Genomic DNA, 27,112 nt, shown 5'->3' with positions numbered 1-27,112 from the left:
CTGCTTCTTGATCCTTGGACCCCTGACTTTGTAACTCCTTGCTTTTTGATCCTTGGACCCTTGACTTTGTGACTCCTTGCTTCCTGACCTTTGGACTCTTGGCTTCTTGGCTTCAGGACCCCCGTTCCTTCTCCCACCCCACCATCTTGCCCCCAGTCCTGACATCCCCTGCCAGGACTTTGATCGCCCGTGAACCGGACCATGACACCCAGGAGAGAAAGTGGCCTTCAGTCTCCCACCCCTAGTCTACACTAAGTGGCAGTGACTCTACAAGGATCTCTCAGTCCAGGGTATTTTCCAGCCCTTCCTGACTGGTGTTGCATGGATTTATGTCATGCACACACCATAGTCAAAAATATTGTGGGGATCTAAAGCTGGAGTAGCTTGGGGGACATTTTGTGTAGAGGTCACAGTCCAACTCAGAGACAGCTCATTGGTGTCATTGGCCTTAACTCTGCATATATCGTTGTGCTTAGGCATAGCCAGCAGACATACTACGATGCACAGATCGCCTTCTTCCTGTTAGTACTCTTGCTCGAGTTGGGAATTTTTGTTCTCATTTCAGTTCTTCGTTTCCTTAACGCGCGTGCACCCAATCACAATCAGGCATGTTATATCACTTCAAACCAGTGATGCAACAGCAGAAAAAAAAAGAGAGAGAGATAAATATGCGACAAAAAGCCACTCCACAGAAAAGCGGGATGCCCTCCAGCACGAGAGACGGTTCCCCTGCTGCCCTCGCTTCCTGAGACAGTTGCATTTAATTAGCTGAATATTGTACCTGATCACGGTTGATGTTTCTAGCAAATTGTTCTTTTTCAAGGTAGTGCAGAAATCCAGCTGGGAACCCATATGGAGAAGAAAAAGTAAACATATTTTCTATAAAATGGTAATTGCTGTAAAATTTTATTGCAAGAGCAATATGTGTGCTCTACCCCTGTTGCTGTCTTATCGCCATAGCCTTGCTGGTTGCCCTGCAGGACAAACACACTTTGGTGCTGCTGTGTGTGTGTGTGCGCGTGCGTGTGTGCGTGCATACCTACCCACCCATGAGCATGTAGAGCATTCTTAAAAATCTCCTGTCTTCTGCTTTTCCTTTTTAGCCCAAGCCTGCGATTTCATGTTTCTTTCTTCTTGGAAGAGGATATTCAATTGCACATCCTGTGTATATCCTGCCCACAAACAGCCAATGCAGTGGACTGAAACTTAGATTTGTTTCTCCTCTCTTCTTATTCACGAGTTGAAAAAATGAAGGACGTTTTAGCGTAATAGTGCGTCACTTTCCCCACTTCCCCAAGTGCTGGGGGGGCGGGAGGAGATTCCAGGGCAGCTTTACGGGGTCAGTTCCTTTGGCAAGGAGAGAGCGCTAGAGACTTAGAGTGCATTGCAATAGTCTGTTTATCTCCAAGACGTAGAATTGAAAAGGTATTGTGAGTGTGTGTCTACAGAAGCTAACAGAAAGCAGACAGTACCAAATTCACAGCATGAACATTCTGAAGCTGACAGCAGCAGCATCCATCCGTTCAGCTTCTTCCAGCCAGCTTTGAAAAAAAGAGATTTCCCTTGACTCAGTCCCCACACTCAGGCAGACCGAACTCTCAGTCTCTTCCCATGATCCAGGTGGAACATGAACCAATGGCTTAAATGACCAAAGTCATCTACTTCTTTGATTACTTCTCAGTTAGCATTCGGTCTTAATGGTGAAACTGGTAGGACGCTCAAATCCTTACATAGCGTTTGCTGTGACAAAACACACAGTCCTTATTTTATTTTGCCCAGCCCACCCCCCTCTGTCTGATTAGCACACCAATAAAATTGGTTTGCATCACTTAAGAGCCTTCCCTTTTGCAAGATGGCATGTAAGGGTGTGCATGAAAATCAGTTATTTATCTTCATTTTGAAGATATAATATTATTTATTTATTTCATGAAGTTTATATACCGCTTGATAGTAGGAAACCTCAAAGGGGTGTACAAAAAGAAAAAAACAGTAGGATCATTTGTTAAAACAACAACACCCAAACAAAACAATCAACAAATTTTAAACCAGCAGAAGACAAAAAATAAAAACACATTGACATAATAAATGTAAGACCAATTGCAGTCGTTAACAGTCATCAACAGGTTTACCACACCTATCAGCCAATCACCCATTCCCACCACCCTTTTGAATAATACCCCTCCCCACCCTCTCACTATATATAAGGGTCTGGTGACTTCTGTTTCAGTGCATCTGAAGAAGTGTGCATGCACATGAAAGCTCATATCAATAACAAACTTAGTTGGTCTCTAAGGTGCTACTAGAAGGAATTTTTTTATTTTGTTTTAACTACGGCAGACCAGCATGGCTACCTACCTATAATAAATGAAAGCAGCCAAACTCTGCCAGCTGAAGCAACTACAGTCATACCTTGGGTTACAAATGCTGCGAGTTGCGCGTTTCCGGGATGTGGAACACACCGAACCCGGAAGTACCGGAATGGGTTACTTCTGGGTTTTGGTGCATGTGCAGAAGCACAAAATTATGTCAATGCATGCACAGAAGCCCTGAATTGCGTCATGTGCTTGCGCAGATGCGGCGCTGCGGGTTGTGGACGTGCCTCCCGCATGGATCACGTTCGCAACCTGAGGTATGACTGTACCTCAGTCTGCTCCTGTTCCATTTGTGAGGGCTTTATTTTTAAATACTTTCTATGCCTTTTTCCTTCTGCAGGTTCCCCAAGACCATCCTCCAGCTGCTAGAGCGACTCCGGAGTCTGATTATTTTGAAATAATTGCCAGAGGTTTTTCTGGAGAATGTGGTAAACACAAATATTTTTCTCTGGCTGCTGCGGCCTGTATTTTGGGCTGCCTGTCTCGTTTGCTTTGCGGATAAAAGTCTGCCCCCACATGTTGCTGACATCCAGCTGCCTGTTCCTGCGGACCATGGTAGGGCAGAAAACATCTCCGTGGGAACGCAGCGCTTCAAGCTGCTTCCTCCCTCTCAACTCCTCTTGCCTGCAGGAACCTAACGAACAGCAGGCTCTTCATCACTGTCATTTGCTCGCACTCCTTGCTTCCTTAAAATGACTGTCAGTGTCTCTTCAGAGTCAGGCAGCTCATTAGCCCTCAGAAATTCTGGCCTAGGGCCACTACATAGCTGTAGACCAGCAGCGCTGACATGCTGTCTTGTGGCTTCTTTCCAGCCAAGCCTTTTCCCTCCAGGTTGCGAGATGTTGCTGCGGAGGACGGCACATTGGCGCGCTGGCAGGAAATTGACTCATTTTTATCTCTTCAGTGTCCTGGGTACAGTGTGGCCTTCCTGGTGATGATTTTCTATGGTCCTGTTCAATGTTTTATTTATTTACCCTTTTCAGTAGAGGTTTGGGATGGGAAATAATAGATTAGAAATGCAGGTAACACACTTAAACTCCCCTCCCTGAATGGTTCTTTATTGCAGGTGTATTCTGCACCATGTCCTTGATAAAGTGTTACTGGTGGATTTATCTTGCTTTATTAGTTCTTTTCTGGTGCTTCCCCCAGTGCTGTCTTGGAGTGGGTGGGCACAACAAAACCATAGCACAAGAAAAGCAGGACAAATCCCTCCACACACACAAAAAAACAACCCACCAGAAGACCTTTTTTATATGAAATGTTAATGCAGGACATTACAGGACATGCATCAGTTGGAAATGAAGCAGTATGTCTGCCCCCAAACTATTTCAGGTGCAAATAATATTGAAAGCTGGATAGTTTCCCCTTCTCCAGCATTAGCTACTGGGCAGGCAGACCGGCAGACCTGCCCATGTGGCTCCCATGACTGTGCTGAGGTTTGTTCCTTTAGGGCACCTGTTTCCTTTGCCCTCAGGTAGGATCTCCTTGATGCATTTACCGGGCAAGGGAAGACAAAAGCAGGGATGGATGTATCAGCCAATTTCAGTCAGCTTTTCTCAGTCTCTCATTTTTCCAATCTTGATTTCAGTTTTCCACATTTCCATATCAGTTTGTGAACTTTTAAAGTCGTGCCAGCATTTTAGTACAATTTTCTCCTTATACATTTGTTTGCAAAGCAATTTCCCCAAATATAATGCATATTTGTGTGTTATTTTTGCTTCTATATGCATTTTACGTAAGCACATGCATTCCATGCCCCCTACACATTACTTGGCTGGAGAAGCATTGCAAAATTCAGGAGAAAAGTGAATTTCCAGAGGTGACTGTGTTGAAGTCCACATACAGTCATACATCATGTTACGTCTGCTTCATGTTACGTTCTTTCACGTTACATCCCGCGGCGACCCAAAAGTACCGAAAAGGGTTACTTCCGGGTTTTGCCACTCGTGCATGCGCAGAAGAGCAAAACGATATCACGCACACGCGCAGAAGTGGCGAATCGCAACCCACGTGTGCGCAGACATGCTGCTGTGGGGTGCGTTCTTTTCATGTTGCGAACGGGCCTCCGGAATGGATCCTGTTTGCAACCAAGGGTACCACTGTATAGTTTTGAAAGTGGGCATTAGGTAGGCTTGCCTTTAAATGCAAACTGAATCAAATTTCTTTCCTGTATAGAGGTGGAAGTGCCCTCTGACCCAACCCCATCTGTCTATTGAAAGCTTACTTTTGATATTCTCCTCATCAAAATATGGAAACTATTAACCAATTATCATTAAATGCAATTGTCAAAAAAGGATGCAAATCACCTGAAACACCTGGGCATGCCTTGTTAATTTAGGGAGCATCTTGGCACAATAGGCATATTCTCTTAGTGGTTCCAGATGAACCTCACGGTGACGTTTTGAATTCTGTGGTAGTGTACAATTTCAGCACGAGACATTTTAGTGTATGGTGCAGCTAATGCAATTTTTAAATTATAATACGGCATCTCCCACTGCACCAAAATAGTTTGTCTCCGTGGAACAACACAGTAGACCCCCCCCCAATCTTTGGTTTCTCCAGTTAAAAGTATCTGTGCCAGAGTGGGTAACCTGCAGCCCTTGGGTTGATTTCAAAGCCTCCTACAAAAGAAAAAAATACTTTCAGGCCTCTGGCAGGAGCAGTCTGTCCACCCTGCTCCCCAACAGCCCACTAGGAAGAGAGGGAGGGAGAGACAGAATGGAGAGTCAGAAAGAGAAAGAGAGATGGATGTCCCCACCTACTTTTGCTCTGGCCCTGCCCACCACTGACACGCAGCACCTGACCAGTTACCCCACCTGCAAGGGAAAGTCTCTAACCATGCTCTGTGCCTAAGACCTGGAGGGCTGCAGGTCAATGCAGGGAATTCTGGTCCAGGTGGGTGAGATGGTCTGACTTGGAATAAGTCAACTTCTAGTGTTTCAGTGTGAAGCCAAGGCTGTGAGTCCAATATGTGTACAGAAGTGGACACCTCGTTGGAGCTTGTCTTCTTCAAAAGTCCCTCTAATCCAAACCGACCGTGTGTTTTCCGTTCATCTCCAAGGCAGGAGAACCCCATGAACGCACTTGCATTTTGCCAGGGTGTTTTTCTTAATAGGTCATTTGCATAAATGAAGTCATGGTCCTTTGTGTGCATTCTGCTAAAACTGGTGGAGTTATTCAAACAGGCCTGTGGTGATTGCGCAACCCTGGGGAAGTGATCTAACGCAGGTGCGTCTGCATCCAGGCTCCCGGCTCCCAATCACTTGAGCACAGGTGTATGCAATGACAGCCACAGGTGTGTGCTAAGAAAGAGTGGCAAATGTGCACCGCTTGAAACGAGACGGCATCCCATCATTCCCTATACCCATTGTCTTGTCGAGCACAAAGGCCTTTTTAACGCAGCGAATTCTAAATTTCCTCTAATGTAATTATAATTTGACAGCACAGCCCGTCCGACGTGCTTGCACAAAAGGGAAGAGAGAGAGACAGAATTAAAGATGAGTAGGAAAATTCTAAATATAAAACAATTTGAAGATATGAGACAGGAGCTGTTTTGCGAGTGGCTGAGTCAACGGGGGTTCTTCGGGGGTCTTTCTGCTTTTGAGAGACACTGTTTCATTTCCCCCGTAAAGTTCTTCACTTTTCTAAAGTTAGCTGCAAGAGCCCCTTAAATATACCCGCAGCAGCCCCATCTGTTTTGGTCTCTCAAACCTGACTTTCATAGCATTCCCAGAGCTACTCCTGTTTCACAGCGAGATGCATCCAAAATTTCCCTTCCCTAATTAACCCGGAAAGGGGTTTGAAGAAGTATTAGCCTCAGAGAATATCAAAATTTAGCTCTTAGCCTGGAGCCAGGCTCTGGGCTAAAGAACACATGTCACATTAGGAACTCATGCAACACATACCTTGACATCCTGGGTTTATTATGACACCTGCATAACTCACACTATCTCGGTCTCTCTCTTTCTGCCAAATACTAGTGCGCACTGTGGAGGAAGCAGCTGGGATGAAATGCGGGTTTTCCACTGTTCTGCTTCTTATCAGCCTTTGAACCTAGCATGAAGGTTAATTGCAAAAGCAGTGGCTAAATGCATGGAGCTGTTTTCCAGTAGCACCGTCTTAATCATCAGTGTTGGCAAGCTTCAGGCAGATAGCAAGTTGCCTCGTACCAAGTCAGAGCATTGTTCCATCAAGCCCATTGCAGTTGACATTGACTGGCAGCGGCTCTCCAGGGTTTCAGGCAAGCGTCCTTTCCAGCCCCATCTGGAGATGCCAGGGATTGAACATGGGACCTTCTGCATCAGATCAGATGTGCTACCTCTTGGCTACAGGCCTTCCATGTAACCCCCTCCTGTCTCTTCCTCCCTCTTTCTCTTGGGGCTGACGCAAGTTGAGGTCTAACAGATCCACAAGGCACCAGGTTGGCGAGGACTTCATGTGCGCTTTAATCGACATTAATTCTGCAAACCTAAATTTCTGGTATGGGCTTGAATCTCTCTAGCAGGATAAAGACTATCTTATACAGTGGTACCTTGGTTTTTGAGCATACCGGAAGCCGAATGTTTCGGTTTTCAAACACTGAAAACCCGGAAGTAATTGCTTCCATTTTCAAATGCGCCTCAGAAGTCAAACGGCTTCCGCTGCATGTTTTCCAATTTTTCCAATTGAACTTGTGGCTAGCCCTTTGCGACTCAGTTTTTGAACGTTTTGGAAGTCAAACAGAATGGATTACGTTCGAGAACCGAGGTACCACTGTAATAATAATAATCATTTATTATTTAAATAATAAATGGGTATTATTTAAATAATAAATGACTGGGTTTTCTCAGCCACTCTGGGAATATTCCCACCCAATAGAATATTAAAAACACGATAAAACATCAAACATTAAAAACTTCCCTAAACAGGGCTGCCTTCAGATGTCTTCTAAAAGTCAGATAGCTGTTTGTTTCCTTGACATCTGATGGGAGGGCGTTCCACAGGGCGGGCGCCACTACCGAGAAGGCCTTCTGCCAGGCCCTCCGCGCTGGACCTCAGTGTCCAGGCTGAACGATGCTGTGAGGGTGGAAGAAGGCACCATTACAACTCTGTTTAGACCCATGGAATTGTCTAGGCTAGATGCCTGTGTATTAGAGGGTGTGAGGGATGTTCATGCCCCAAGCCTTGTGTATTCAGCAGCAGGTCTGAAGAGACCCGAATGGACATTCAATGGAGTGTAACATGCAGCCTATTCCAAACAACTGGGAGTGAAGTCCAAACAACTGATTGTGAATGTAGATTCCCCACCTCTTCTGTTCAGCAGTTTTGAAAGGGCTTTGCTGAGGTTTCTTAAACAATGTTAAACAACAAATGTTATGCATTGGCTAAGAGCTGAGCTTGCCAAGTCAAAATAAATCACTTTGTAAGAACACAGGTAAGTATTTTGTAACACAGGGCAACCCTTGCAAGTAAACCTATAGGTGTGTTGACTTGCTCAGCTCAATGGCATTGCAAGCAGAAAGGTGGCCAATTCACACATGACGCTCTGTGTCTGAAATAGGTGTGAAGTAGAGACCCTGAGTGGTGAAGGTTCCAAGCAATTGTGTTGCTGCACTGTTAGCTTTAATAAGGACCGCTCTGACCGGCAGGTTGCTACTAGGCAGGGTTTATGAGAACTGGCCTTAAGGAAAAGCTGGTTGTCTCTTGCATGTCTGCCAGGAGTGCTTTTAAAATTTTCTTGCCTGAAAGCAGAATATTGGATTAGTCAACCCCTGGGCCCCTTTCCTACTTTGTGATTCTATTTCAAAAACTTACAAGGAACTATGTGAATAACAATCTACAGATCAAAGCCTTTCTTTTTGCAGACGTTTTTTGGCAGATTACAGAGGATCCCAACAGCTTTGAGAAAATTGCAAACAGGTGGCAGATAACTTATGAACAGAAAAATATGGACAACTAAATAATTTGTTCAAAATAATTTGCTCAGCTCTAATAACTGCGCTGCTTTGTCTTTTTGGAGAAAATCAACATACAAAGAATACATTGTTTCCCTTTGGTGCAAACAGCTTCTTTCCCCATTTCAAGGTTTCAACTTTTTAAAACTATTATTATTAATCCAAAAGCTATAGCAAGAATAAAAGTGAGAACTCTGATGCCTTAGCAAATGATCAGCACCCTCATCTTTTCAGGAAGTCTTTCCTTGGGAAATTTTAACCACGAACTGCTTTTCCAATCCCTTAGGTATTTAGTTCCCATGTTGGGCAAAGGATTCCTGCATTTCAAGGAGTTGGACTAGACGCCCCTTGTGGCCACTTCCAGCTCTACAATTCTATGAAGGCTTTGTGAAAAAACAATGGACTGCCGCATCAAAATCTAGGGAGGCTTTGTTTTTCAATATGATGTATGGAAATGAAAAGTTTCTAGACATCAAAGAGGAAAAACTCTCAAAACCACTTTACATGAGCGCTTACTTTCCAAGCCTGTAATTTGCTGGAATTTCTTTTCACCTTGTTTCGGTGACATCATGCATTTTTTTGTTCAAGCATGTCTTTTGTTCCCGAGCATTTCCCAAAATTTAATATGGGGTGCTCTGTAACCACTTTATTCTATGTATTTGATGTATGAATTGGAGGAGGGTCTAAATCACCAAACAAAGTAGGAGTAGCATCTTTTTCTTTTCTTTTTAAGGCTCTTAGGTTCTCTGCAGGATGGCCGCTGCATATTCTTGTTGTCTTCTGGTCTTGGAGCGCTGGGCCAAGGTATGCTGAGCTGGGCTGAAAATCCCTGCTGATGCTGCCACTGTTTTGGACGTCCACTCAGGCAGAAGAAGCTGGTGACAAGCAGCTGCTGCTTTGCTCATTGGTCTGAGAGGATTGCACCCTGCTGGCAACTGGCTCCATGAACGTGTGTGCTGTGGTTTCGTATTTAGGAGAGAGAAAACTGGGAAGTGACACACAGAGATAAAGGAAACTGGTGAGTGTTGGGTTGACAGGTTTGTGCTTGCATGAATTTCTGCAGAGTTTCGATGTTGGGGATGGTGTGTGTGTGTGTGCTGGTTTATGTTTGCCCTTGCAGCTAGGGTGGGCAATACTGGGAAAGAGAGGAGCCTGTTCTTTAACTCCCTCCCCCAAACGGAAACATTTGTTTCTGGTGCTAATGCTGTTCTTCTTCTTTGGTGATCACTAGTAGCTGAGTAAGATTGTCTTCCATGAACATGGTCTTAACAGTGTGTCCGTAAGTGACTGTGGAGGCCAATTCTGGATCCACATGTCCTTCCACATGTGTTCAAAGGTTTCTAGATAGGAGTTGATCATGATGAGGGTTTGCCAAATGTGCCTTCCTCTTAGCTTGTGTCCACCTTTCGTCCTGAGTTCAAGTGTCTTCAAAGTCCATGACACCTTTTGTAAAGGCTGTTCTCCAATTGGAGCACTCGCAGGCCGGTGTTCCCCACTTGTCAGTGTTTATACTACATTTTTAAAGATTTGCCTTGAGAGAGTCTTTAAACCTCTTCTGTTGACCACCAGCATTTCACCTTCCATTTTTAGGTTTGGAATAGAGTAGATGATCTCACTCGCTGGATCACCACCTTGTCGTCTTGAGTGAGCTTGCACATTCCTATGACCCTTGTGAGTGAAGCCATCGGGAGTCTTGTACTCCCAGCAGGGTCACCCAAGGCAGTAAGGTCAAAGGGGAGGAGCTAGACAAAGAATGATCAAAAAAGTCCTCAACAGCAGAGCAGGCGGAAGATAACAAGTGGTATGTTACAATGGCTGTGAAGGCAGATGAAGGCTGTAACAGATAAGAATCTACCAGTCGTTGTGACACTCATGCCATCAGAATATACTGGTACCTCGGGTTAAGTACTTAATTCATTCCGGAGGTCTGTTCTTAACCTGAAACTGTTCTTAACCTGAAGCACCACTTTAGCTAATGGGGCCTCCTGCTGCCGCTGTGCCACCGGAGCATGATTTCTGTTCTTATCCTGAAGCAAAGTTCTTAACCTGAAGCACTATTTCTGGGTTAGCATGCACTGATCTACACACATGAAACAAATTCATGCACAGGTGTCTTCCAAAAACCCATCCCAAACCTAAGCTAATGCTGTAGCGGTTTGCTTTCCAGGTTGCCTCTGTTCACATATGCATTCAGTGCTGTGGCTGCCATCCCTGAATATAGACAGAAGGCTGGAATATTCTATACTTTTGGAAGAAATGTCCCCTTTGATCCATGAGGTGTGTTGGGGAGGGGCAGAGAGGCAGCGTGGTATTTCTGATGGGAGTAAAACTGTCCCAGAGTTACTTTGAGCTTGCTGTTCCCTTGCCCCATCGCAACGAGCACAGCACTGCGGCTGGGAGAACATTGCTACCTCCCTCCCCCCTCACAAGCCACCACCGCCTAGGATTTCATGTACCTCCCAGAATAAGAGTAGGAACACCGTGTATGACTAGTGTATATGCCAAAGACCTAGATGCGCATGCGATGATGCAACCTGGCAGCAACGTGGCTGTGATCTTGACATAGGGGCAGTGATGCAGAGGGCAGCTAGGCTGCGCTGCTGGTGGCAACAAACGGCAGGCGCAATCAGCATTGTCGGACAGGAGGCTGGCCTCATCAAATCCTTGCGTGCTGCATACCATTAAAACTGACACATCTTCCTAGTGCCATGCGTTGCCTAAGACGGATGCAGATTATGTGCAACGCCCCGCTGTGATCTGTTACTGATGTTGCTGAAAAAAGACTGTACGTGTACGAGAGAAAACAGGAAGAAAATTGCCCCCCTGCTCTGCTTGTGCTATTTAAATTGACTGCTCTTTGTGTAGCCCTTCTGAAACGGCAACACAAGAATTTAAGGAAAGCTCGGAAAAGTATAAAGGGGGAAAAAGGGAAGCCTTTATGCTCACTTCGTGCTCAGTTGCTTCATTTTGTGAGAGTAATTTTTAAGGAGGGCTGTACAGCTACAGTCGCTGATGATTTGCGATCCTATGACAGATACTGCATTTTGTTGAGGGCATCCCACACAGATACCCTGGTAACTTTGATTGGACTCTTTTCTATTAATGGCATGCGAAAGTCTTTGGGATCATTTGCTGAGCCATGTGGGTACGACGAGGAGAGGGACTACCTCGAGAGAACTTTGTTCGATGGATTCCTCTGGCTGACTCGGGCTACAGCTCAAGAGAAGAACATCAGCTGGGTACAAATACTCTTTACAGTGGTACCTCGGGTTAAGTCCTTAATTCGTTCCGGAGGTCCGTTCTTAACCTGAAACTGTTCTTAACCTGAAGCACCACTTTAGCTAATGGGGCCTTCTGCTGCTGCTGCGCCGCCGGAGCACGATTTCTGTTCTCATCCTGAAGCAAAGTTCTTAACCCAAGGTACTATTTCTGGGTTAGCGGAGTCCGTAACCTGAAGCGTATGTAACCCGAGGTACCACTGTACTGGTAGTATGTTACAGCATGTTACAGAGTCTTTCGAAGGGGGGGGGGAGGCTTAAGTCTCAAATGGAATAAAACGACGACTGCTAGTCAGTCAAGGGTCTGTGTCCAGCAAAACATTTAGCAGGAAACCAAACATCCTTGATTTTTAACTCTCCTTTCTCTGCAGAAGAATCTTCCCCTTCCCTCTCAGGGTCAAGACCAGCCCTTACACAGGAGTCTGGATACCATCCAGAGAGAGTAAGGTAAATATCTGAGGAGCGGGAGAGCATCTGTTTTGAATGCATAAGGTCCCAGGTTCAATCCTCAGCATCTTCAGGTAGGAATGAGAATACCGCCTGCCTGAAAACCTCAAGAGCTGCTGCCTTTCAGTGTTGAGAATACTGAGCTAGATGGTTTGAATTGGTATATGGCAGCTTCCTATGTTGCCAATATAGTCTGGCTCCCCTTAGTGGCTGTGAAGGACACGTGCATAGTAGTGGATTTGCTCTCCTCTCTGTGGCTAACTTCCTCAAGGGGCACATTCCATTCCTTAAAGGAAGAGGAAGAGGTCAGTGTTGCCTGAAATGCCCTCTCTGGCCTCCCCTAAAGCCCCTCTCTATGGTGCTTTGTGAGGATGGGGTAATCCTGACCCAAAGATCCGTGCTGGTGGGAAAGGCTGGTATTTGAGCTTAGTGCCTACTGGGGACTGGCTGTCAGGCCCATAGCTGTCAACTTTTCCCTTTTCTTGCGAGGAATCCTATTCAGAATAAGGGAATTTCCCTTAAAAAAGGGAAACGTTGACGTTATGGTCAGGCCACAGGGAACTTTGCCAGCATTAAGTCTCGTGGGCACATAATTGGCCAGAGGGGGAGGAGGATTGGGATGAGATCAAGTATTGCATCGGGAGACAGCCTAGCTCTACCCCATTAGTGAGGATGTCCCAGAGGAGGAGACAGCACCACCATTTCCAGCTCCCACCCTGCCTCCTGTCAACAAGGTTTCTCAGGTGACTGAGGAGATTGCCTGAGCCTGAGTTGGCCAGTGAGCTGGCTGAGTCAATCCAGCCCCTGGCACCAGCATGAGCAGATGTGGCCGACTCACAGGGGTCTCCGCTCGCTTGGCCAGTCCCATTGCTTGTGGCGAGAACCATCAGAATGACTGTGCCTGCCCTGCCCTTCAGAAGACGAGCCCGAGGCGTGTCTCAAGTGTCAAGACAACACCGTAGCTTGGGCCTAGGCATACGTCTCAGAGCTTTTGAACTTAGAAACTGTGTAGACCTGATCTGTGTTTAAGCCATGTACTGACTTGTGGAATCAAGTCTTCAGGGATATCTAAGCTGAGTGCTGTGTTTGAGGGTGGGAGCCAGGACAGGACTGTTTAATAGGCGCATGGAGGCCCCCCCCCGAACGCCCCAAGTCTCATCTTGCATCTAGGTGCTTTTAAAAATTCCATTCTGTTTCTGAGTCACTTTGTGCTTTGATCTGTAATTCAGGATCTGACCGGCTCTGTACACATAATATGTGTGTTCCCCATGCACAGTAATGGAATCTAACAATGGCTCTAACATTTTCCCCCTTTTGGTTTAAGTGGATTAAATTTACAGGCACAGGAGTTCCACCTCCCAAGTGGATTAAGCTTGCCAAATTACAAACCGATAGGCCCAGGAACTTTATGTGCAGGAAGTAAAAATAATTCAGTTTCCTCCAAAATCCATTCCTTATTTTTAAAATATTTATAGACCACCCCGGATACAAAATATGCAAGTATAGTTTTAAAAACACCCACCCACACCACGAGGAGCAGAAGCAAGAGTACCTTGCTTTTTCATATCTTAAAAGAAAACAATAAATTAAATTAAACATTTTTAGTAGGGTGGATTCTCTTGCATTGCATTAAAAAAAACACCTCCAGAGCTTTTGTGGGGCTTGTTCTCTGATAGGCGTTATAATACGAGGGTGTCTAGAATGCTGCCTATGGAGCTCTGAAGAGCTTTAGGTCGTTGTTATTGTGTGTGTTTTAAAAAATAATTAAACAAAGCTTTTCACTTTTTAAAAAATCCTCTGTTGCTGTGTTTTAACAAGATAATAATTTTGAAAATCCAGAGCTATTCAGTGATCCATAGGCAACATCTAGAAAAGTCAATGGACCCTGAAAAATATAGAGATAAAGGAGAACAAAAGGGACAGAAAAGCAAAACAGCATGAGACTTTGCAGACTTCTGGGGTGCTGACAAACAGGCCACCACCAAAATTTATGAGAATGTCAGAAGAAGCATTGGATGCGGTACGGCAAGCTACGACTAAAAAGCTAGAAAGAAGAGAAATGTGCTGGTATGGCTACCAAGGGGTGTGGATGTCTTGAAAGGTGGCCTTTGGATCTCAGCCATAAAGAGCAATGAAGCTCTTTGGATACTAATGCAAATATTTCTTATTCCACAACTATGGGATGCTTTTAAAAAATGCATTGATTGACTAACACCGAGGCTTGCAAAATGTTTTGCCAATAGTGACCCAACTTAGCAAGCAAATTATTAATAGGATATCTGCAGTTTCCCACCTCTCTTTTTGATAAGTCAGCATTCCTCACCACAGGGTGTTTGAGGCAGGGGTGAATTGTGCAAATCAGATGACCTGTTTCCAAGTCCCCGTGATTCACTGCATCTCTTTCCAAACACACACACACCTCCTCTCCCTTTGGAGCCAGAGGGGAGGTAAATTTAGCTTCTGGCATAGGGCAGATGATGGAGAGTTGGCCTGTCTGAATGCAGACAGGTAAGATGGTGCTAGAAATCACATATGTGTGTGAATTCTCCCTGCAACTGACAGCCACAAAATGTTTGCTCTCAGGGCGGAGCAATTTGCCCAGCCATAGTCTAATCGCGCCTAGAACTTGCTGACCAGAGAGTTGGTTACCGCCAAGTCGCTTTTTAGGGAATCAAAAGAGTTAATTAGAAACATTTACTTCAGCTCTTAGTGCGTCCAGGATCTGACCTGTGGGAGCCACTGGCACCCTGGCTGGCATGTCTCCCTTCTCCCCGGCTCACTTCATGGTAAAAGGTCTCGTTTCAGTGAGGGCAATTATTAATCTGTGCTTTTTAGAGAATGACAAATATATTATATCCGCCCACATGCACACACATTCTCTCTGCCTGATGTGTGACCCCTGTCTAAACGCCGAGCATATGGGGCCAGTTCAGTAAATGAAAAGGATTGCTTTGCAAGCTCATTACTGCTTTGAAGTCTCTCATTAGGAACGGATTCCGCTGGTGCTATCTTGCCACAACACCCTTCATTATAATGACTCTGCCGGGCATTAACACGGGTTCTGCAGCGAGCAGCTCCCCCACTGGGCATTAACTAGGGGCTCCCGCAGGTGCTCACTATTAGGCTGCCTTTGTAAAATGCACAATTCAGAAAGCTGATTGCAATTAATCTGGGAGCAACGGTGGGAAAGAGAGAATATTGGGGGGAAATGGTCCTTCTTTCTGGGTGAAGAAAGGAAGCTTCCTCTGGGGTGCCGTTGAAAGGATGCTGAATTTAATGGGCCTTTCCTCATGGTGGCAATCACCATGGGAAGTAAAAAATAAATAAAAATGGAAGGCAATAGCAATGATTACAACAAACAGAAAGGGCGAGGATCTCTACAGGTGCTAGGAAGTTATGATGAATGCTGTAGCCCAGTGTACTTTGGGCAGAAAGTCTTCAGAAGCATCCCATTTTTTGCCCAGATCTGTCCATTTGTGCATCTCCTAGACACACAGAGTACAGTTTCTACCTGACATGCATTGGCCTAGAGCAGCTTTTCCCAACCTGATGCCCTCCAGAAGGTTTTGCCTTAAGCTCCATGGCCTTTGGCCATGCTGGCTGGGGCTGCTGGAAGTTATAGTCTAGAACATCACCAGGTTAGGGAAGGCTGGTCTAGAGCATTTCAACACAAACAACTACTCAGTTCCTGCTGAGATATTCTTTGCTGTTTCTTCCGACAACGATCCTTACATAAATAGGATGTCATTTCACCACAATCTCTACTGCTTTGCTAACAAGACTTGACCAAATTTGCAGTGATTGTATTAATGCATCTTTCATGCAGTCTGATATTGGTTGGATTTCTACTGCATCTTTGCATTCGGATTTCTGCACCCTCTAGAACACCTGAACATGCTGATAGTTACTCTTTCCAGTGATACCATCTTAGAAGTGCATCCTTCGTTTGCAAGTGCACAGTTAGACTAGATTGGGGAGGGGGGTACTTCCACATGGATGCACAAGTATGAACATATTTTTCATTTTTAAAAAATTGTGATAATTTCATGGTTGTTGGAGAACTGGATTTTTTTTTAAATGTTAGTTTCCTTCATGCTTAGATAGGGTGAATCTGAGAAGATGGCAGAATATAAACAAGACTATTCCTATACATGAGGGTGGTGTTGGAGGGGGGAGATAAGAGATGATGGGAGGTTACAAGAACAAAGAATGGTCTTATCAGGGAAGCATAAAGTGAAATAAATCAACTGTTTCACAGTGGAGCGAAGTAAACAGTGGGGTCCTCCAAGGATTTGCATTTAGACCAGTGGTTTTAATTTATCCAAAACTGTCTGGGTCAGGGTTGAATTGCAAGGTTTGCTGATGGCATGAAATTATTCAGAACGAGATGGTGAAAGAGTCACAAAAGGATATTTGCCAACAAACTGACTGGGCATCAGAAAGGCTGAAGCTGAGAGAAGTACAAAGTGAAGCACTTGGGTCAGAATTAAAATCCTATCCACATTTACACTGGAGAAGAGTCTAAATAACCACCCAAGAAGGAGACAGTGGGATTTCAGATCACCTTGTACAAAAGTTTCCACAGTGTTTTTGATAGTCCTCCTTTGGTCATTTGGGGATGATTGACAGTATGTGGGGAGAGAAAGGCTGACTCTCTCCTGATTCTTCCCTTTTTTTTTTACTACAGTGGTATCTCGGGTTACAGATGCTTCAGGTTACAGACTCCACTAACCCAGAAATACCTCGGGTTAAGAACTTTGCAAGAGGATGAGAACAGAAATCATGCTCTGGCGGAGCGGCAGCAGCGGGAGGCCCCATTAGCTAAAGTGGTGCTTCAGGTTAAGAACAGTTTCAGGTTAAGAACGGACCTCTGGAACGAATTAAGTACTTAACCCAAGGTACCACTGTACTGACTTTAAGGGAGTGGTGGGAGTTTGTTGCTGGTTACTCCATTTCAGTGGGTTGTTGGCACTGGTCATTGCTTCTGAGAACTAGCTGGTTATAGTGGAAACCAGTTACGGGCAAAAGCCATGGATCAGTGGTCTTTTCCTGCTCTTTGTGTTTTGTCGGGTCACGACAAGTTTTTGCCACATTCTCACAATCACTGCTTTGCCTTGGCATGTGTCCCACTCACTCTGCCCCAATTTACACACAGGCCCCAATCCAGCTCGTGTTACCTGCATTCCCATCCTCTTCAAAAGAAATCACCCTCATTCAAACAGTTGAATGAGTCCCAATGAGCACTGCGGTACATATGTAGATGTGCACCTAGTGTGTAAACATACTTCCATACATGAGTCTCCCCTGCTGGATCAGTTCAATAGAACATATCCAGTGTGTGGCTATCTTTGTTCTCATTGAGAAGCAGAATCCTCTGAAGCCCTGTAGATGGAAACAGCTATTTATCTGGCTCCTTTGCTGCCAGCCCGAGGCCGTTCAGAAGTGTCCTGCCGCCGAGACATGATTTCAAGTGATAGTGTTAATTTGGTTAATTAGAATTCCTGGGTAGCGTGTGCACTTCTTGCAAATCAGCTTAACACTCTAGACTCACGGCAAATAGTTATTTGCCAGCGCGCGGGGTTATGTGTGAGTTTATGATTATTATGATTCAGGATCGTTAATTTTACATTTGATCCGGAGCTGATGATATGGCTCAATTAAAAGTTGCCATGTTTGGATCGCTGCCTCGTTGTGTGGCATATGGCGGAATCAGACCGGAGCTCAAAAGGAAGGATTTGAAAGGCTAATAAGTGGATGTGTAACAAACAAGATGGGACCATGAGAAAAGAAAGGAAGAGGTGGTTTTAATCTTTCTTCATTCACTCACTCACTCCATTAAGTGAAGTAAAGAGAGGGTAAGGCCTTGTCCACACTACTGCTTGCCCTTGCCCTAGAAAGCATGGGTCAGAGCAGGGCTTTTTTTGCTCGACATGTGCTTTTTTAGTGCAAAACCCGAATCTTGAGAAAACCCAAATTGCTGTTTGCTCCGATTGAGTGCCAAAGAGTAGTTTTCCCCCTGGGGAAAGCAATGGGGCAAGAGGAAGTGTGGAGAAGCCCTTAGCTGTGTCTCCCTCTCTTTCTGGTACTTAGACAGTTAAAAGACATTGGCCACAATCCAGCAGAGTTAAGCATGCTCTGACTCCAGTGAAATCTTTGGGATTTAGTGCTTTGCATGCAGAGGTTCCAGCCAAGTAGAGAGAACTTGAGAGTATGCAAAGTATTTTGTGACATTTCGGATGGCCTAACCAAGGTATCACCCTAATACAGACAGTGGCTCCCCCCCCCTTAAAGGCCAATGTGGGCAGGGGTGGCCCATCCTGTTTTGCCGCCTGAGGTGAAATGGGAAAGTGTCTTGGCAGCAGATTCCACCGACATTTCATGATGAAGACATGATGGAGCTCTTGTCAGATGTTGTGAGAGCTCTGTGAGGTCTCACGAGTTCCCCATGAGATTCTTCCTGCTCAGGGCGGCTGCTTCACTCCACCTCAAGGGCCCTAAACATGGGCGAGGCTCAGTCCTGTTCAGTGCTTTTTTTCCCTAAAAAAATGTTTAAGGGTACTCTTATTTTGACTCAAGAAAGCCATCATTTTATAGTTCAAATCAGGAAAAATCAATACAGTAAATGGACAAAAGTATAAAGAACATGCATTACCTTATATTATCATATCCACATTCCACACTGCTTCAAACATTAAATGCTCGCTTCCATCTGAGACTTAGGAAACATTGGGAAAGGAAATGAGGCTGCCATCGGGGGCAGCAACGGAGTGATGATTCACTGTGCTATTCAATGGAACTGACGATTCACCGTGCTAGAGAAGAAACTATCTATCTATCTATCTATCATCTATCTATCTATCTATCTATCTATCTATCTATCTATCTATCTATTAGTTTCTTCTCCTGTTAGATTCACAAAATGTTTAGGGCAGGCATAGGCAAACTCGGCCCTTTTTGACAATTCCCACCATCCCTGACCACTGGTCCTGTTAGCTAGGGATGATGGGAGTTGTAGTCCCAAAACGTCTGGAGGGCCGAGTTTGCCTGTGCCTGGTTTAGGGGTATGCGTACCCCTGCGTCCCCCCAGAAAAAAACACTGCTCCTGTTAGTGCAACTGGAATTTGTGTTTGAAGGTACTTTGTTAGTTTTGTTTATTATTTCAATTTTCTTACCTTCAGCCAAAATGAGATAAACTTAATGGATTGCCCATCAGCTCTAGTCCAAAGTAAATTGCACTGGCAATCACAAGGTTTACTGAAATAGAAGAATGTGCTCTATGCCAGGAATGAGATGCCTTGCTAGAGCTGTAGGTGGGCATGTGGACCAGAATAGCAGAAGTGCAGCCTATTAAGGCATAGATGTATTGGCTGATCTGTAGGTGGGCATATGGGAGAAGAATAGCTGGAATGTGGCATAGCAAGACATAGACGCATCAGTAGAGCTGTGTAGGTACAACTTGTCCTATAAGGCCCACACTGCTCCTATTTCTAGATTTTACGTTTGCCAGCGCCACTTTCATCAAATCCCGAAGAAGAAATTACGAAGAGCGGTTTGCCGATAGCCGTTTAATGCCATGCGTTTGTTAAGCTGGTGATAACAGGTTAAATATCAATAGCTTATTAAAAATATATTTATTGCCCAAGAGCTACATCCCTTTTACCCCTAGTTAAAAGTAAATCTCTGCAAAAAGGGATGCAGCAATGAATTTGTGGCAGAGTAACATACAATAAGTATCTTTTAGCGATCTCACTCTCCATTTCAGTAGACAGCTTTATGCTCAATAAATAGTGCAAGATTATTAAAAACATATTTATCGCAGATTAACAACTATGAAATAGATACAAATCTAGGCTACTAAAGCTCAATAAACATACTTATAATAATCAATTCTGGTATTAAAACACAATAACTGCCTAGTTTAATCTAAATGAAATGGGTTTCTGGGAGCCTTACATTGTAGCCTTTCTTTACTTGGTTTTACGGCTTTAAAGAGAGCTTTGATGAGGTTTGGCCAACCTGTGGCTAAAATAAATCACATATTAGAAATAAGCAGTCTCTGCTGGAGAGAAGTTGGCTGCTGTGGAACTCGGTTCTTGCTTACCAGATTCTCTAGGAGACAAAGAAACTCTTGAGTCCAACAGGTGTGTCCAAATTGGAGCACTGTGAATGTGAGCATAGTGGGTCCATTCAGAGTTTGGCACATGGCAAAGCCATTGTGTGATCATATCGCCATGTGTCCAGAGACGGCACCCCAAGCCACTCAAAACCTGCCAAAAGTGGGTAGGCTGGGAAATAATGGCTTGAATTCCAAGGGCATGCGGTCAACCACTCACATGGAAAATTTTGGAAAGTGCCTTCTTAGTAAACTGTCTTTAGATGGACAGACATTTTAAAAATGGCAGCCCTATCTTCAGAATGCAAGAGCATTTCTTATATCACATCAGACCTTTGGTCCATCTGGTTTAGTATTGTCTCTCTGATGGTGTTGGTCTTTCCCAGTCCTGCCTGGACAAGGTGGAGATTGAACATGGGAGCCTTTGTATACAGAGCGTGCCCTCTACCACTGAGTTCTTCTTCCTCCATTATATGCAGTAAGGCTACCCTTGGCTTGATACAGTTGACAAAGGAAGCTCATATAGTGAACTTCCTTTATCAACTGTAGCAGCTGACACTGCTATTGATGTTCAGGAGAGGACGAGGTGATTGGAAACACATAGTGTTAGGATGCCTGAGCACATGGCAAGTTGTACTTGAGGTTATACAGTCAAGCGGTATGTAAATTTCATGAAATAAATGAAATCAAGAAATAAGGAATCAGACATGGGACTACAGTGGTACCTCGGGTTACATACGCTTCAGGTTACAGACTCCGCTAACCCAGAAATAGTGCTTCAGGTTAAGAACTTTGCTTCAAGATGAGAACAGAAATCGTGCTCGGGTGGCATGGTGGCAGCAGCAGGAGGCCCCATTAGCTAAAGTGGTGCTTCAGGTTAAGAACAGTTTCAGGTTTAGAACGGACCTCCGGAACGAATTAAGTACTTAACCTGAGGTACCACTGTAGTCGTTTTTTGCAGCAGCCCCACACTTATCATACTATATAGCTGCACCTTTGCATGATTTATCTTCTGATAATTCTCCAAGTCAGTACAGCTCTCCTTCGGCTGAAGCAACCACATGGCCGCTTTGCCATGAGGTGTAGGGCCAGTTCTCACATGCCTACTCATCACTTGTCAACTAGAGCATTAATTGCATCTGTGAATGTCTAACAACACAGCTAAAACTTTCATAACACCTGATACCCACTCAAAGCACCATCGTTTTCAATGGAGGCAATTCATTAGGGGTTGATTAATGAAGAGATGAGAGACCTAGCCCCAAGTCTGTATAAATCCTGTATTTTCAGCAGGCAACATTTCTTTCCTTGTTACCTGCTTACGCCACCTTTCTGCCAACGCACACTAAGAAGTTTTCTGCAGCCATCCTTCGTGTGAACCTCATTTTAAATATGGCAAAGAAAAATTAAGGAGACATTCCCAAGGTTTCACCAAGTGCCTTACTTATCTATCAACACCTTCTGTTCACACAATCGGAGTGGTTGAAGAATGGCACAAAGGCTTTTCATTCTTCCAAGGAGCACTTGGAAGCTCTTCTAATCCATGCTAGCGATTGTGAGAACTACTTCACTGTAATTAATTTGGATAAAGGTCACAAATTAACAAGCACTCAGAGAAGGTTTCCATAAAAAAAGCACAGAAGGAGTTGAAAGCATCTATTAGAGGAAGAGGTGCAAAGTGAGAGAAGCAACAGGAGAGCTTGATGAGAGGTGCTATATTTAATTTTTGGACCAGATGACTTCCAAGGTTCCACCCAACTCTCTGATTCTGTGATTGCATTTTAATTCTATCCTTATTCCGTGGACTTCAGGGTAGAGCCCCCCACATTATTTCCTCAAAACAACCTAGTTTGGTAGCTAGGCTGAGTGGTATTGACCGATCCAACATTTGAAATGCAGTTTTGGCTGATACCCACATTTTGGCAAAGCAATTTTTGCAAACATGATTAATTTCTAAATAAAAAAATTCCTTCCAGTAGCACCTTAAAGACCAACTAAGTTAGTTCTTGGTATGAGCTTTCGTGTGCATGCACACTTCTTCAGATACACTGAAACAGAAGTTGCCAGATCCTTCTATATAGTGAGAAGGTGGGGAGGGGTATTACTCAGAAGGGTGGTGGGTAGGGGTATTACTCAGAAGGGTGGTGGGTTGGCAGACCAACACGGCTACCTATCTGTAACGATTAATTTCTGTATGTTATTCTCACTTTACCCTGCAATATGCATTTTCTGTACACATGACTTGCCTGGCGAAGTGCGTTGCAAAATTTAGGCAAGCGCAGATAATAATAATAATAATAATAATAATAATAATAATAATAATAATAATAATAATTTGGTTTCCCCAGCCACTCTGGGCGGCTTCCAACAAAGATGAAAAAATACATTAAAATGTCACACATTAAAAACTTCCCTGACGATGTCAAAGGATGGCCACATCTCAGTTTGCATATTGTTTCGGAAACAGTGAATTAGGCGAAGCTCACCTATAAATGTGAGCTGAATGGAACTTCTCTTCCATCCTTACTTCTGTGCAGATGAGACTTGGCAACTTCCCCCTCTCTTTTTCCTGAAACAAAACCCTGCTGCACGCTGCCTTCCCAGCTCCCTCCTCTCCTCCTGCGACGAATCCGTATGTTTCTCAGCATAATCCGCCCTGATGAGAAGCCAGTTGCCTGGCCTGGCATCTGGGGAGCTTTTTCCAGCTTAGCAGAGGGGTGCAATTACAGAGGTGGCCGGAGACAAAGCAAAGCCGGCACGCGCGGCTGCCCTTAATGGAATGCAATGATTCTTCTGGGCTCCGGAGTAATACAAGGGATCTGGTTTTAATAAATTAACAGCCTACGAGTAACAATCTCAAGCAATTAAACTCCCAGATGAAGGCGAGCACCATGAAATGTATTCGGCACTCGGTGGATGGTGGCAAAGGCAAAATAAAAATGTGTCGTTTGGAAGGCAAAATATTATTCTTCCTTTTTTCTTTTTTTAAAAAAGAGAAGGACAGTCCTCCATTTTTCAAGCTTTAAATCATTTTAAATGAATACATAAGCACATTTATTTATTTGTTGAGGCAACAGTAACAAATAACAGAGCTTACATCATATTTTCAAGCTAGTCGGCCTGTCAAGAAATGTAATGATATCATCCAGGCTATAGGCCAGCGCACAATGATATAGCCCAAGAGTGAGCCATGTGATGGGGGGTGGGGCCTCCAGTCATGTTCCTTATGGGATAGCTGAGCAATAAAGTAACACCACCATTAGGGATGGACAAATCTATTTCAGTTTCCACCAATTCCTCCTTTTTCCCGCCTTGTGTTTGGTGCCTCACATTTCCGCAGCAGTTTCTGATTCCTTTTTGTTGTTGAAAAATCCCCAGAATTTTTGTGTTACAGTATGTAAGTTTACTTAATGTACACATTTTGCAAAGTAGCTTCCCCTAGTCCAATGCCTTTCGGCATGCTGTTTTTACTAATATATGCATTTCTTCCCATGTTGTAGTGTATGCAGCTTGGCTGCATAATTTGGAGAAGTGTGATTTTGTAGCACCCTGCTTGTGGTTAACGCTTAGCTGGAATGAAATATTCAACGCAGCAATAGAGAAATTAAAATAATTATTTATTTGTCAGACAAATAAATGAGAGGCACAGTGGTATATGGTTACCAAGCTCTGGCCTGGTCTCCTGCCATTATGGTCAGCACTTATATTCCCTTAATCCAGCCCCCTTTGCTCCTCCTGTGGCTGCCTCTGTTCAATCAGCCTGGTTGAATTTCCTATTGGCTGATTGCTATAACCAATTCTAAAAGATACACCCATATCCTCCTGTCCTTATATGGAACACAAAGAGCTATATATTGTTACATCTATAAATGACAAATAAGTAGTAATATATCTTACATGTGTCTCAACAAGAAATCTTAATTACCAGCTCACCTCTTGCCCTCCTTGCCCTATTGCCTTCTAAAACAAATGGTTAATCTTAAATTTTTATCTTAAACATATGTCAAGGATCTTGAGTTTCACATCAACATTGAAAGATCTCCTTCATTTGAAGGTTTCTAAACAAATGTCTGACAACTAATATATCAGGACTGCTTGGATGGCGTCTCTTGTCTGGCAGGGGGGCTAGACTGGTGGCTGACTTAATTTCAAAATACAACTCTTACAACTATATGAAATAAGAATCTAGCATTTGTTAAATCCTTTGCATAATTACATCTATGCCAATACACTTAATACACAACACAGGTAGCCTCTTAAAAGGAATAAGGTCTTTGTAAAGTAGAAAAGGGAACTCAGTAAAAAAAGCAGTTTCAAAAGAAGCCTCTTCAGTTTACACTCCCCCCCCCTTCTCCAGCCAGTTGCTTTTCCCATTAGCTCTTCCCAACATTTATTGCCCTCTAACTTTCTGTCAGCTAGATGCTTCTCCATTTGGTCTTTAACCTTAGAAAGAAGATCTAGCTCATTTTACTGGGAGGCACATTGGTATTATTTTACTATTTACTCATTCCTAATTATGTTTATCTCTGCCCTTTTTTATCTTCTATAACATGTAGGGTCAGTGTCCTCACTCAGTCTGTAATTCCAGCTTTTACGACTTTGAGAATTGTTTTCTGCTATAAATCAAGGGGCCCCCTTGTCTAGGAGGAAAACATTGCCAGTGTTTTCTTAAGCAGCTGGTCTGCCTGGCATGAAACTTTTGAAAATCTTTAAGCTCTCTCTTTAATATAGGAACCTGATCAAGATATAAGCCAATATATGCCTTGATTAAAAATGCAGTCTATATTCAGATGCCACAATTTCTGAACCCAAGAAGAGCCTGCTGGATCAGCCCAGTGGCCCATCTAGTCCAGCTTCCTGTCCTCCAAGTGGGAAACCAGGGAGCAGAAGATGAGCACAAGAGCCCTCTGTTTCCAGCATGATTGCCTCCAGATGTGGAGGCCGTGTGTGGTCATCATGGCTAGTAGCCATTGACAGCCTTCTCCTTTGTGAGAAAGATGACTCTGTTTCAGTTCACAAAGCAAATGTGAATTAAGTTAAGCTGGCCTTTAAATGCAAACTAAATCAAACATAACCCCTCCCCCACCGTTCATGAAATGTGTCTGTGGTGGCTATTGTATTATTATTATTATTATTATTATTATTATTATTATTATTATTATTATTATTATTATTATATCTTTCCGTGCTCTGACTTGTCAAATTAGTTTCTCCATCTGTGGTATTGATACATTTGTCTGTAGTTGTAGGTTTTATATCCTTCACCTTACCCCAACCTGCTCTCCTTCTGAACAAGTGCTACTTGTTGCTGGTTTAATGGGGGGTGGCTTGAAACAAATATCTTCTTCAATTATTTTAACCTCTTTTCCTCATTCTACCCACAAATTCCATCCACTCTTGCCTGAGTGGCAAGTGAAGAACAAACCAGACAACCAACTGGGCGGGGGAATCTGCTCGGCAAGCTATCCTGTCATTCTATATATTGTTTCTGGGTCCTGCTTTCTTTAAGGGGTGTGTGTGGTATACATGCTGGTGTGTGTGTGTGTGTGTGTGTGTGTGTGTGTGTGTGGTTGGGAGCAGAATAGTTGGGGCTGTCAAGAAATTGAAAAGAAAGAAGGAAAATATATATGTAGAATACAAACTCCCTCTGAGTGATTGCTAAGCTTTCCTGTCTTACATTAGTAGCCTGTATGGAATCCTCTTTGCCATAGAATTCAATTTATTTCCATTTAAAGGCTGTTCTTCTCAATCAATGCAGCTAATAAATAGCTGCTGATGGCCGTGACCCCTGGGCTGAGGAAAGAATTTATCTTCCGAGCCAATTAAAGGGATTGAACAATTCCTTTTAATAACGTTGTGGGATTTTAATACTAAAAAAAATGAAAAACTCCTCCTGTGCCTTGCTTGAAAGGGCCAGGCGGGCTCTGAAAGGGGGGCAGGTTGGGGTTAGATTTTTTAAACTTCCTTTGTACAGCTCCTCAGGGTGGTAGGAGTGGGGAGAGAAAGGCCTCCTTGGATGGATGCTGAGATGTGCTTGTCCTCAGCTACCCTTTAAGGGGAAAAAGAAGTGACATGGCTGTGATTTATGCCTCATTCTTTCGCAAACGAATCATCCAGAGGAGAGGCTTGGAAAGGTTCTGTAGAGATTGACGCACCTCCAAGACAGCAGGAGGGTGGGGTGGTGGTGGAGGAAGAGAGAGACAGGGCAATGCCAGCCTAGGACTGCATGTGTATCTAGGCCTGCCTGCTTGCATGGAGGCAGATCCTGTTGAGAAAAAGGGGGGAGGGAAGAAGAGGGACAGAGAAATGGCGCAAGGGGAACTGGAACATTAGAAGGCAATGTTAAAGTGCGGGGTGGGGGTGGGGTTCTGATCTACTATGCTTTCCAGAAACAGGATTATTCTTGGGTGCTATTTAGTGTAGTTGTTAAGAGTGGTGGATTCGTCATCTGGTGAACTGGGTTCGCGTCCCCGCTCCTCCACATGCAGCTGCTGGGTGACCTTGGACCAGGCACACTTCTCTGAAGTCTCTCAGCCCCACTCACCTCACAGAGTGTTCGTTGTGGGGGAGGAAGGGAAAGGAGAATGTGAGCCGCTTTGAGACTCCTTCGGGTAGTGATAAAGCGGGATATCAAATCCAAACTACCCTTCTTCTTCTTCTTCTTCTTCTTCTTCTTCTTCTTCTTCTTCTTCTTCTTCTTCTTCTTCCTCCCAGACCTATGCGCAAATGTGTTTTGTGAATATGACATGAAGCTGAATTGCTCCTTGAAAAAAACAAGCCTTTGAATTGTATTATAAATTTTTGCAAGCCTGTTGAAGAACCAGTCAAGTGCAGGTGATTGCATTTCCCCGTGTTATTTCTTTCCTAACCTTGTCTCTGCCTCTCCCCTCCTCTGCCGTTTTCCCCATTGCCTGCCCTCAGCTGTAAGCTCCTAGGGGGCAGAGACCTACCGCTTTGGCCTCTGTTGTT

The 27,112-nt window shown here is 44.1% G+C and overlaps 1 long non-coding RNA gene across 1 annotated transcript in view; it reads left to right on the top strand.

The window, feature by feature from the left end:
- The first annotated feature begins 3,750 nt into the window (after positions 1-3,750).
- The window catches only part of LOC308581721, a 34,506-nt gene continuing 11,144 nt past the window's right edge, over positions 3,751-27,112 (top strand). The window contains exons 1-2 of the long non-coding RNA XR_014005213.1: positions 3,751-3,846; positions 6,777-6,851. This is a non-coding gene — a long non-coding RNA (uncharacterized lncRNA). The remainder of the gene's footprint in view (positions 3,847-6,776; positions 6,852-27,112) is intronic.

The sequence above is a fragment of the Podarcis bocagei genome (assembly GCF_964188305.1).
Source record: "Podarcis bocagei genome assembly, chromosome: 2".
Classification (NCBI taxonomy): domain Eukaryota; kingdom Metazoa; phylum Chordata; class Lepidosauria; order Squamata; family Lacertidae; genus Podarcis; species Podarcis bocagei.
Note: the sequence above shows the minus strand (reverse complement) of the source record. Positions and strands in the feature narration are given on the sequence as shown.